The sequence below is a fragment of the Cervus canadensis genome, chromosome 10 (genome assembly GCF_019320065.1).
Source record: "Cervus canadensis isolate Bull #8, Minnesota chromosome 10, ASM1932006v1, whole genome shotgun sequence".
Lineage (NCBI taxonomy): Eukaryota > Metazoa > Chordata > Mammalia > Artiodactyla > Cervidae > Cervus > Cervus canadensis.
The window spans coordinates 44,325,221-44,337,675 of NC_057395.1; the positions used below are offsets into that span (position 1 = coordinate 44,325,221).

Here is a 12,455-nt window from a genome sequence, read left to right on the forward strand (position 1 = left end):
AAAGGAAAAGAAAAAAGAGAATAAATTCTACTTGGTGGTTTTCTGGGTTTTTGTTGTTGTTTCTTCAGCGTTTTAAAGACGCTGCCCCACAGCCTTCTTTCTCACCTGACAAGAAACCTGCTGTCACCTGCATATGTGCTCTTCTGTGTATGGTCACCTGATGCGAAGAGCCAACTCAGTTGAAAAGACCCTGATATTGGGAAAGATTGAAGGCAAAAGAAGAATAAGCAGCAGAAGATGATATAGTTAGATAGCATCACCAATTCAACGGACATGAATCTGAGCAAATTCCAGGAGATAGTGAAGGACAGGGAAGCCTGGCGTGCTATGGTCCATGGAGTTGCCAAGAGTTGTACACAACTTAGTGACTGAACAACAACAATCCTGTAGCTCACAATATGACTGTATTTGGAAACAGAGTCTTTAAAGAGGTTAAAATTTTATCTGGTGTCCTTATAAGAAGAAACCTGGACAGACATGAAAAAGGAAACATGACCTAAGAGGAGTGAGGCCCTAGAAGAAACTAACGCTGCCAATACACTGATCTCAGACTTCTAGCGTATATGTATAAAGTACATTAAAAATTTACTGTTTTAGCGACTCAGTCTGTAATACTTTGCTATGGCTGCACAAGTAAACGATTATATCTGGTAATCCTTGATTTTGAGCATTACTTTGCTAGCGTGTGAGATGAGTGCAACTGTATGTTAGTTTGAGCATTCTTTGGGATTGCCTTTCTTTGGGATTGGAGTGAAAACTGACCTTTTCCAGTCCTGTGGCCACTGCTGAGTTTTCCAAATTTGCTGGCATATTGCATGCAGCACTTTCACAGCATCATCTTTTAGGATGTGAAATAGGTCAACTGGAATTCTAACACCTCCACTAGCTTTGTTTGTAGTGATGCTTCCTAAGGCCCACTTGACTTCACATTCCAGGATGTCTGGCTCTAGGTGAGTGATCACACCATTGTGATTATCTGGGTTGTGAAGATCTTTTTTATACAGTTCTGTGTATTCTTGCCACCTCTTCTGAATATCTTCTGCTTCTGTTAGGTCCATACCATTTCTGTCCTTTATTGAGCCCATCTTTGCATGAAATGTTCCCTTGGTATCTCTAATTATCTTGAAGAGATCTCTAGTCTTTCCCATTCTATTAATTTCCTCTATTTCTTTGCACTGATCACTGAAGAAGGCTTTCTTCTCTCTCCTGGCGATTCTTTGGAACTCTGCATTCAAATGGGTATATCTTTCCTTTTCTCCTTTGCTGTTCACTTCTCTTCACAGCTATTTGTAAGGCCTCCTCAGACAGCCATTTTGCTTTCTTGCATTTCTTTTTCTTGGGGATGGGCTTGATCCCTGTCTCCTGTACAATGTCACAAACCTCTGTCCATAGTTCATCAGGCACTCTGTCTATCAGATCTAGTCCCTTAAATCTATTTGTCACTTTCACTGTATAACCATAAGGGATTTGATTTAGGTCATACCTGAATGGTCTAGTGGTTTTCCACACTTTCTTCAATTTAAGTCCGAATTTGGCAATAAGGACTTCATGATCTGAGCCACAGTCAGCTCCTGGTCTTGTTTTTGCTGACTGTATAGGGCCTCTCCATCTTTAGCTGCAAAGAATATAATCAATCTGATTTCAGCATTGGCCATCTGGTGATGTCCATGTGTAGAGTCTTCTCTTGTGTTGTTGGAAGAGGGTGTTTGCTATGACCAGTGTGTTCTCTTGGCAAAACCCTATTAGCCTTTGCCGTGCTTCATTCTGTACTCCGAGGCCAAATTTGCCTGTTATTCCAAGTGTTTCTTGACTTCTTACTTTTGCATTCCAGTCCCCTATAATGAAAAGGACATCTTTTTTGGGTGTTAGTTCTAAAAGATCTTGTAGGTCTTCATAGAACCGTTCAACTTCAGCTTCTTCAGCGTTACTGGTTGGGGCATAGGCTTGGATTACCTTGATATTGAATGGTTTGCCTTGGAAATGAAGAGAGATCATTCTGTCGTTTTTGAGATTGCATCCAAGTACTGCATTTTGGACTCCTTTGTTGACTATAATAGCTACTTCACTTCTTCTAAGGGATTCCTGCCCACAGTAGTAGATATAATGGTCATCTGAGTTAAATTCACCCATTCTAGTCCATTTTAGTTCGCTGATTCCTAGAATGTCGACATTCACTCTTGCCATCTCCTGTTTGACCACTTCCAATTTGCCTTGATTCATGGACCTAACATTCCAGGTTCCTATGCAATATTGCTCTTTACAGGCTCAGACCATGCTTCTATCACCAGTCCCATCCACAAAAGGGTGTTGTTTTTGCTGGCTCTGTTCCTTCATTATTTCTGGAGTTATTTCTCCACTGATTTCCAGTAGCATATTGTGCACCTACCAACTTGGAGATGAGCACACAATTGTATTCATCTCACATGCTAGTAAAGTAATGCTTAAAATTCTCCAAGCCAGGTTACAGCATTACGTGAACTGTGAACTTCCAAATGTTCAAGCTAGTTTTAGAAAAGGCAGAGGAACCAGATATCAAATAGCCAACATCCGTTGCATCATTGAAAAAGCAAGAGAGTTCCAGAAAAACATCTATTTCTGCTTTATTGACTATGCCAAAGCCTTTGACTGTGTGGATAACAATAAACTGTGGAGAATTCTGAAAGAGATGGGAATACCAGACCACCTGACCTGCCTCTTGAGAAATCTGTATGCAGGTCAGGAAGCAACAGTTAGAACTGGACATGGAACAACAGACTGGTTCTAAATAGGAAAAGGAATATGTCAAGGCTGTATATTGTCACCCTGCTTATTTAACTTCTATGCAGAGTACATCATGAGAAACGCTGGGCTGGATGAAGCACAAGCTGGAATCAAGATTGCTGGGAGAAATATCAGTATCCTTAGATATGCAGCTGACACCACTCTTATGGCAAAAAGTGAAGAACTAAAAAGCCTCTTGATGAAAGTGAAAGAGGAGAGTGAAAAAGTTGGCTTAAAGCTCAACATTCAGAAAACTAAGATCAGGGCATCTGGTCCCATCACTTCATGGGAAATAGATGTGGAAACAGTAGAAACAGTGGCTGACTTTATTTTGGGGGACTCCAAAATCAGTGCAGATGATGACTGCAGCCATGAAATTAAAAGACGCATACTCCTTGGAAGGAAAGTTATGACCAACCCAGACAGCATTTTAAAAAGCAGAGACATTACTTTGCCAACAAAGGTCTGTCTAGTCAAGGCTATGGTTTTTCCGGTAGTCAGGTATGACTGTGAGCTGGACTATAAAGAAAGCTGAGCCCCGAAGAATTGATGCTTTTGAACTGTGGTGTTGGAGAAGACTCTTGAGAGTCCTGTGGACTGCAAGGAGGTCCAACCAGTCCATCCTAAAAGAGATCAGTCCTAAGTGTTAATTGGAAGGACTGATGTTGAAGCTGAAACTCCAATATTTTGGCCACCTGATGCGAAGAGCTGACTCATTTGAAAAGACCCTGATGCTGGGAAAGATTGAGGGCAGGTGGAAAAGGGGATGACAGAGGATGAGATGGTTGGATGGCATCACTGACTCGATGGACATGATTTTGGGTAAATTTCAGGAGTTGGTGATGGACAGGGAGGCCTGGCGTGCTGTGGTCCATGGGATCGCAGAGTCAGACATAACTGAGTGACTGAACTGAACTGAATCCTTGATTAGATATATTAGACATTGTGAATTTTACTTTGTTGCATACTGGCTATTTTTATATTCCTATAAATATTACTGAACCTTGTTTCAGGATGCAGTGAAGTTACTTGGAGACGGTTTGATTCTTCCGGGGTTTGTTTTTATGATTCGTGCTGAGCACACACATGGGCTGAGCAGCACTCTGCTGAATACAGAATACAACTCTGGATGGCTCTCCAGAGTTCTCTGTGCCACTGTCTCTCCCTGGTCCTCTGTCCTGTAAACTGTAGGCATGCAGGTGTCCCCAGGCTCTCAGCACCTCACCCACGGCTCAGGGAGTCAACCAGGCCCTCCACATCGCTTTCCCCTTCCCTGAGCTATAGTGGAGAAACTCTCACATACACAGCGGGAAGCTGGAGCTGTTGTAGGACTCACTTTGTCACCTTTCACAGACCACTGTCTCTCACTGCCAGTGGCCAGTGTTTGGAAAGCTTGTTTCATGCATTTTGTCTGGGCTTTGTTGTAGTTATTTCAGGGTAAATTTAGCCCTTGTTACTCTATCTTGGCCAGATGTGGAAGAATCAGATTTCTATTAAAAAGTGTCTATATTTAGTCTTCATCAATTCCTCCATGACTGCAACAATCAAAATTATTAAGAAAGAGTTTTTGGCTTTATTTGCTATATTAATAGGTATATCCCAAGACACATTTTCTATTATAATAAATATTCTATCATATATGAGTATATACAAATATATATATATTCCATTATATTTTCTCATATTCTCTCAGAAGGAACAAAAAAGTAAATCCAAAATTCATGTCTGAAAACTAATAGTTGGACTAAATTCTACCTAATTTATATGTGGAAACCTGAAGAACAATCTTCAAACTCTTACTGAAACACAGTATTGGGAGTAATTTCACTGAACAGAACTGAAAACTTAATACACAAGAGCAATCCATAAATTTTCCCAAAGAAGAAAACAAAAAGTCATGAGGATGTTGGCAGAGTTTAAAGCTGATTGTCCTACTGTGAAAAGGCCTTATTCTCCTGACGGTAACAAGGATGTTTTATCACTACAACATAGCTTATTTTCAAGCGCTTTATACATAATTGCATTACTTACTGTTGAAAAACAAAATTCACCTGAGCAAATCTTAAAAGATCTTACTGGCTTTATTCAACAATTCATCAACTGGGCAGCATCTCACATAGTAAATACTAAACAGCTCCAAAGAGCCATACAAAATGAAAGACTTTCCTAGGCAGAAGGGAGCAGGAACAAGAAAGCTTTACGAGACAAAATAATTGGGTTTATTCCAAGGTCACTTTCCTTTAGGAGACGACAAGGTTCTAACAGGCAGATGACCTCATCAGTGCTGACCAGGTGATTCCCAATTGACTGGTTTAAGAATTTGAGCCGAGACTGTAATAAAATTTCTGTTTGGTGATGTGGGGCTTATTTAGCATAAGCAATTCCATTCTGGGTATGCTGTCTGCTTTTTAAAACTACCTTGCTCTATTTTTCTTCACAGCACTTTACCACCTCCTTGAAATTTACTATATATTTACATCTACCTTTTTTTTGCTATCTTTCTCCCTCAAAAGGGGAATGTGAGTTACACAAGGACTGGGAACTGTCTGACTGTAACATTCTATTCACAGCCTCCAGCACACAGTAAGTCTTCAACAAATACTCAATGGATGAAAAAAAGAAAAATCATGCTAGCAATCTTCTGTAGAGCTGCCACACTGCTAACAGGAATTATCCACAGGACAATTTTACTTTCTCAATTATATTCTGTTTTAAATCTGTATTAGGAAATCCTTTTCATTTCTGCAATCAGAAGAAAAAAAAAAATGAGAGGGGAACAGAGAGAAACAGACAAGATCCCTCTGGGGCTGCCTTTCACCATGGCGACTGCCATCTCTCACAGTGGCCTCACACCAGAATCCCTCCTCAGTCCCTGCAGAACCTCCCTGGTGCTTCCTCAGGAAGCCCTGGGCTGTACCAGCAGGTTCCCAGCTGGCCAACACCGTCCCTTCCTTCTGGAGCCCAAAGCCAGCATCCAGTGTCCTAGGATGGCAGTCTTATTTTCCTTCCTGTAGGTTCTGCCATGACGTGCCTTGTCAAAGTGTGCTCTGTCCCTAAACTGTGAACATTTATTTTATCTACAGATAGCTTGATATGCCAGGGATGCATCGAAAAATTAGTTACATTCTGTCAGAGAAGTGGAAGCCTAAAAGATGAGATATTCTGAAGATAAACCAGTACAAAAAAATGTCAAGAGTAACAAAGGACAAATGTGAGATCAGACTATCTGTCTCCAGCCATCCTTGTATTGTCTCTACCACAGACATCATGAAAATGTCACACATAAAAACTGACAGACAACAAACTCCCTGAGGATTGGCACTGCCTTCTTTCATCTTTCCCAGTGCCTAACATGATTTCAAACAAACAGAAGCAAGTTAACTGTTGGTTGAATAAAATAAACCTATGAGCATGCAACACTGACAACGCCACTTTCAGGTAGGAACAAAATGATGTTCCAGGCCCAAGAATCGCACAAGTCAAGCATGAAACAGTAAAGAGTCTATGCTATACACATTATTAGGAGAGAGAAACAGCTGAAAGTTAAAAGCCATACATGTATTTTAGGACCCTGAACTACAGCATCCAAATGACCTGCTTCCACTCTGAACATTTTTCCCTTCCCATTACAAAGAATTCAGTCAATTCATCTAAATCTTGCATGGAGATCCAAGTTTGCTAAGACCTGAAAAGAATTTCAGCTTTCTTTTCTTTACCCTAAAGCTCAAACCAGTCAATCCTAAAGGAAATCAACCCTGAATATTCATTGGAAGGACTGATGCTGAAGCTCCAACACTTTGGCCATCTGATGCGAAGAGCTGACTCACCGGAAAAGACCCTGATGCTGGGAAAGACTGAAGGCAGGAGGAGAAGGGGGAGACAGAGGATGAGATGGTTGGATGGCAAAACCAACTCAATCAACATGAGTCTGAGCAAGCTCCAGGAGATGGTGAAGGACAGGGAAGCCCAGCATGCTGCAGTCCATCGGGTAGCAAAGAGTCAGACACCACTGAGCGACTGAACAACAACAAAGCTCAGGACAACTTTCAAGTTTCAAGAACAAACCCTAAATTCCAGCATTCCTGAGCTGTGCTTGTATTTCTTCATTGACACTCCTTCTCTGTCTTCATCTCTGCAAAATGCCACTCCTCACACTGACACTCATCTACCCCCTCCTCTTTTTACCTTCTCAGGGCATTTCCTGGTAAACCAGGGCATACCTGGAAAACAGAATACACATAAAACAAAGCCCACAGGTGCCATCTCAAGACAAATTCTGCTAGAAACCTCTATTTGTGTATTAGCAAAACCTGAGGGGCAAGAATTCTGCTTATGAACCATATGATCATTGATGTTGCCCTCTGTTCATGTTGATCTTTTCTCCACCTCAAATCCAGCTTAACACCCTCCTCACTGGCCTGTGTGCGGAGTCCTCAGGTGGGGGGTGCAAGGGGAGCTGCCCTCAGACCTCCCAGGACCAGGTCGCACTCAGCTATACAGAACACACCACAAGTCACAGCTGCAACGACTTCCCATGAAAACCATTTCCATCATCCATTGTTGCAACACCACAAGTTGGAGAAGTGAGTCTCTGCCAAGGAGATTGACTGTCTTGATAATGAGACTTTAGCAAATGGTAGGAAACATCCGATTAAGCCAAAGAGAGAGAGCTAAGACTGGGTCCAGGTGGAAAGCTGAAAAAGAAATACCTGTGGTAGCTCCTCTCCCCTGGGTGGAGGGCTTCGCTCTTATTTCAGAGAAAACAGAAGCACCCAGAGAACTTCCACTGCTGTCCCACACAACTAACCACCTCCCTGCAACTTCACAGCACCCTTGGGGATCCCTAACCTGTCTCTGAATCCCAGAGACATCATGCCACCAGCAGCTCTTTCATACTGGAGCCTCACCCTGCTTCTATAAGGGAGATTTTTATCCCCACATCACGAGGAAGAAATAAGCTCTGAAAGTTAAGCAATTCTCCCCAAGACACAAACCTGAGAACACTCACTTGAGACTATACAAACTTTCCTCCAAAATATCAAATGATACTAAGATGGGCACCAAGCCTAAATAACAGGTCTTTCTACTAACCGGACATCTTGGGTGGGTTTCTGGGCATCACACTTCCTTGTGTCAGCAGCCTGACACTCCAGACACTGGCCCTCAGTTCAGGAAGAAACAAAACACCTGTCCACCCTCCATGTGGACACTCAAGTTCTATGGCATCACGTTAAGCATTTGACTTAATCTGTCAGTTTCCAAGATTGTATTACAGTTAAATTTTCCCTATAAACTGCATTTTGGAAGGAAAAGTGCTCTTGTGGGAGGAGCAGGAGGAAGACCTTGAGTCTGGAAAGGTTTGTCCCATCTCCACTGCTATCAGCAGAACCCTGAGGCAATGACCCATCTAAGCCTCTCTCCAAGACTACCTCTATGATCAGTGTCTTCTGGAGCTCTTAATCTACCTAAAAAGTAACTCCTGCATTTGGGCAGTCCATGCCCAACATTACTGTAGAAGACAGGCACTCCCTTGAGAAGGGAAGAGTACCCACTGGCTGAAAGGAACTGGGAAGTAAGCAGAGATACAGGACTCAAGTTCCAGGGTGCTGAGTTCCAGGGCTGCAATGTGTCCCTGCTAAGATAAACCACAAGTGGGAAGAGAGGGACTCAGCTGGGAGCCCCACTTGAAGCACCATAACATAGCCTCCCTGGCTGCTTGTCATGGTCCAGGAACCAACTCTACTCTGGGGAGGGGGAGGAGAAGAAGGTGGAGAAAAGTAGACTTTAAGTACAAAAGCTAGCTCTGAGAGCACTCTCTTCTCTCCATATATAAAGAAAGAGATACCAGGCACAGAGCCTTGTCTGGTGAGCTCCCTATTCTCCCTCAGGAAGGTGAACCACCCGGCTTTCTGGGTTATGGTAAAGCCTTCTGCAACCCTGCATGAAGTTCCTTCTTTTGGGTCAAGGAGGAAACAAGGGTGAAGCCTGCATTCTTCTGTATTTACACACAAAGGTCATCAGATATGAAACCTCCCAGGCAGTCCACTGATCTTGATTATCTGGCAGATTTGGACAGTCTAGTTCATTTAAACACAGACCTATACATCTCACTGGGCTTCCCAGATGGCACTAGTGGTAAAGAACCCACCTGCCAATCCAGGAGACACAAGACCCACAGGTTTGATTCCTGGGTCGGGAAGATTCCCCTGGAGGAGGAAACGGCAACCCACTCCAGCACTCTTATCTGGAGAACCCATGGACAAAGGAGCCTGGCGGGCTACAGACCATGGGATCACAAAGAGTCAGACACAACTGAGCATTCGTCTTGAGTCTTGATGCCTTTACTGAATAGTGCCAAGAACTCCAGGATTACAGAAGAGAAGATCAAAGGCCCACAGAATCCCTCATTTGCCTCCTCATACCAGACATGTGCAAAGCAAAAGCAATATCCAGTCCCTCCTTTCATAGAGTGCAGGGCTAACCTATAAGCCAGATGCCTTCCAAAATGACCCTTTAGTCCAACTTAGTCCAAAACAAACCCAAAGGGAGCTACACTCAATATTCTGTAATAACCTAGAAGGGAAAAGAATCTGAAAAAGAATATATATATATATACATATATAAAATTAACATATTGCAAACCAACTATACATCAATTGAAAAAAAACACCCCTGGCTTTACCTCCAAGGTGGTTGTCTTTATCTATATTAGTCTAAAAAGTTTATCTAAAAAGTTAAGAGGTCACGGACACACACTCAGCTGCTCTTCAGGAAAGACTGGAAGATCTGGATGCCCTGGAGCCACATTCCTGCTGGGCAGTCACAGGAAAGAAAGCAGCTCTTGCTGCCCTCTTCAGAGAGAGAATGTTCTCTCCACTTCTCCACAGCCTCAGCGCCATCCTGGGGTCCCAGAAAAATGCACACAAAATATTTTTTTTTATTCAGGAGAAAATCCAAAATTTTTCTGTGTGTGCACACATGTGCTACAGCAAGAAAAAAGAGGGGAAGGCATGTAAATACCTGAAATAGGAAACAAGACTAGGGAAGAGCCCCAAGTATAGAGGAAAAGCTAGACGTAACAGATGATTTTCTATAGACATATAAATCACCAAAACTGAATCCAGAAAGAGACTGCAAATCTAAGAAACTATAACAGCTATAAAAATGCTACATTCTAAAAAAGCACCATGTTCAGAAAGTTTTACAGGTGAATTCTACCAAAATTTAAAGAAAGAGATCATTTCAAAAGTACAATATTTAAACTGGCTAATGAAGAGAAAGAGAAAACTTCTAATAAAGCTATAAAAAACACTAAAATCACTTGGTAAAGATGGCATTAAAAAAGAAAATTACAAACTAGTCATACAACTAACGGTGTAAAACTCCCTAGTAAAATATTAATAAACATAATCTGTCTACATAATAAGAGTTATTATTGATGATTCAATAATATAAAATGATGACTCAATGATATGAAATCTATTACTACGACTCAGCATATTAACAGGTCAAGAGACAAAATTCATATGATCATTTGACAGATGCTAAAACAGCATTTAATATAATTCAACAACCATTTTTGATCTTAAAAAAAAAGACAAAACAGCAGCAACACACCCCTTAGTAAAATAACTAACTTGGCATAAACACTAATAGAATTCTCCTTAAAGTCAGGAACAAGATAAGGATACTCAGTATCACCCCTATTATTCAACCTTGTTCTGGAAAAACAATGTAATCAAAAAAGAGAAACAAAAGACATAAAAAGTAGAAAACAGAATTATTATTAATATTTGCAGCTGATAGGATAGCATACCTGGAAAATTCAGGAACTGCAAAAACCACTTGAAACTAAGATTACGTAAATTGCTAGATACAGAATAAATACAACTAGTAACAGTGTATAAGAAAATAACAACAAGAGATTAACTAGAAGTACACTTAAGAAATGTACAGGATTTTAAAACTGACTTAAAAAGACACTTCTAAGACAGGGAAATGTATATGTAGACTCATGCTCAGTCGCTCAGTCATGTCTGACTCTTTGCAACCTCATGGACTGTAGCTTGCCAGGCTCCTTTTGTCCATGGAATTTTCTAGGTAGGAATACTGGAGTGGGTTGCCATTTCCTACTCCAGGGGATCTTCCCCACCCACATCTCTTTGTTTCCTTCATTGGCAGGCAGATTCTTTACCGCTGTACCACCTGGGAAGCCCAGACAGGATACTAAATAATATTAAATTAATTACAAATAATAAATTGCTAGTTTTTATACAATTCAGTAGTAGTATTGGGGTTATATATATTTCAAAAACCTTATTTGTTCAAGATACACTGTGAAAATATTTATGGATGAAATCAGTTGTTTTACAGTCTAGTCTCCCCACCATATCAAAAATGGAGGAGAGGAGGAAGAGATGATTCAAGACTGGCAAAACATGGAAAACTATTGAAATGAAGGGACGGGCTCATGGAGCTTCATTATACTGACTCCTCTACTTCTGTCTATTGAAAATGTGCACAATAGAAAGTTAAAAGAAATGTGCAGGGGGACCCAAACAAGGATGGTTCAAGATGTAAATAATCCCAAAGATGTATAATAAGCTTACAAAAACATACAGAAACTGCCACCTAACCACTAAGAATGGCAAATTAAAGTTACAAATCAGATGTCGATTTTCAGCAACCAAGTAGAAAAAGATCAAAATATCTGGTAATATTCACTATTTGGGTGAGGAGACTGACACTAGTGGATGGTGTCCCAATCATACAAGCTCTTGGCAGGGCACTTCGGTCTTTCCTTTCAGTCATCAGCATACACCCCTTGGCTCAGCAATTCCACTTCTAGGAATCTATTCTGGATATTCATTAAACAAAATACTTTCTCCCACCTAAGATGTGCCTCTGAAGACAGAGGCCCCAAGAACAATGTCCCTGCTCTCACAGGGCTTCCATTCTCCTGTGGGAGACTATGCACAAAGCCAGTCAAGTGTGCAAGCAATCAAGGGGGATGAAGAAACAAGTAAACAGAAAGAGGCAGGTGGGGGCCCAAGCGCTATTTTGGATGTGCTAGTCTGGGAAAGCCTCTTTGAAGAGGTGACAGCTCAGCAGAGGCCAGGCTGAAGGAGAAAACTCAGGAGGGGAAGGTCCAGGAGAGTATTTCAGGCAATAGGGAAGGAACCATGGGGTAACACAAATTTGCCCTTCCTGCCATCTGCTTTTCTTTTTATTCTCATAACAGCCTTTTGTTTATCCAAAGGAAGTGACACCACTAGAATGTCTCTCTTTGTCCTCAACTCAAAAATAAAAATAATCAGGCTCTTTCAATACAGTAGATCTTTCAAGGGAGATTGTTTCCCCAAACATTACTGTGCATCACAATTTGTCTTCTTCAAAGGAAGAGCTTACAACCTAAGTGTTATGTCAAATCTGTTAATAAAAGTGCATTAAAGCCAACTGTGCGTTTTTAGTGCAGATAAACCTTTCCACAAAAGAGATTATCTTCACAAGAGATGCTGATCAGTTGCTACATAATTTTACACAAAAACAAAAATTCTGTCGATCCCTGGACTTCCAGCAGGAAGGGGAACCACTGACTGAGATGTGTATATAGTTTAACCTCGTGATCTTTAGGCAATGAAGTTAACATTTTTTAGGGGCTCTTTGGATAACTATTTTACACTGCAGAGGCCTGT

The 12,455-nt window shown here is 41.3% G+C and overlaps 1 protein-coding gene across 1 annotated transcript in view; it reads right to left on the minus strand.

Moving 5' to 3' along the window:
• ABHD12 (abhydrolase domain containing 12, lysophospholipase) overlaps window positions 1-12,455 on the minus strand; it is a 57,118-nt gene that overhangs the window by 43,618 nt on the left and 1,045 nt on the right. The gene's annotated exons all lie outside the window — the stretch shown is intronic.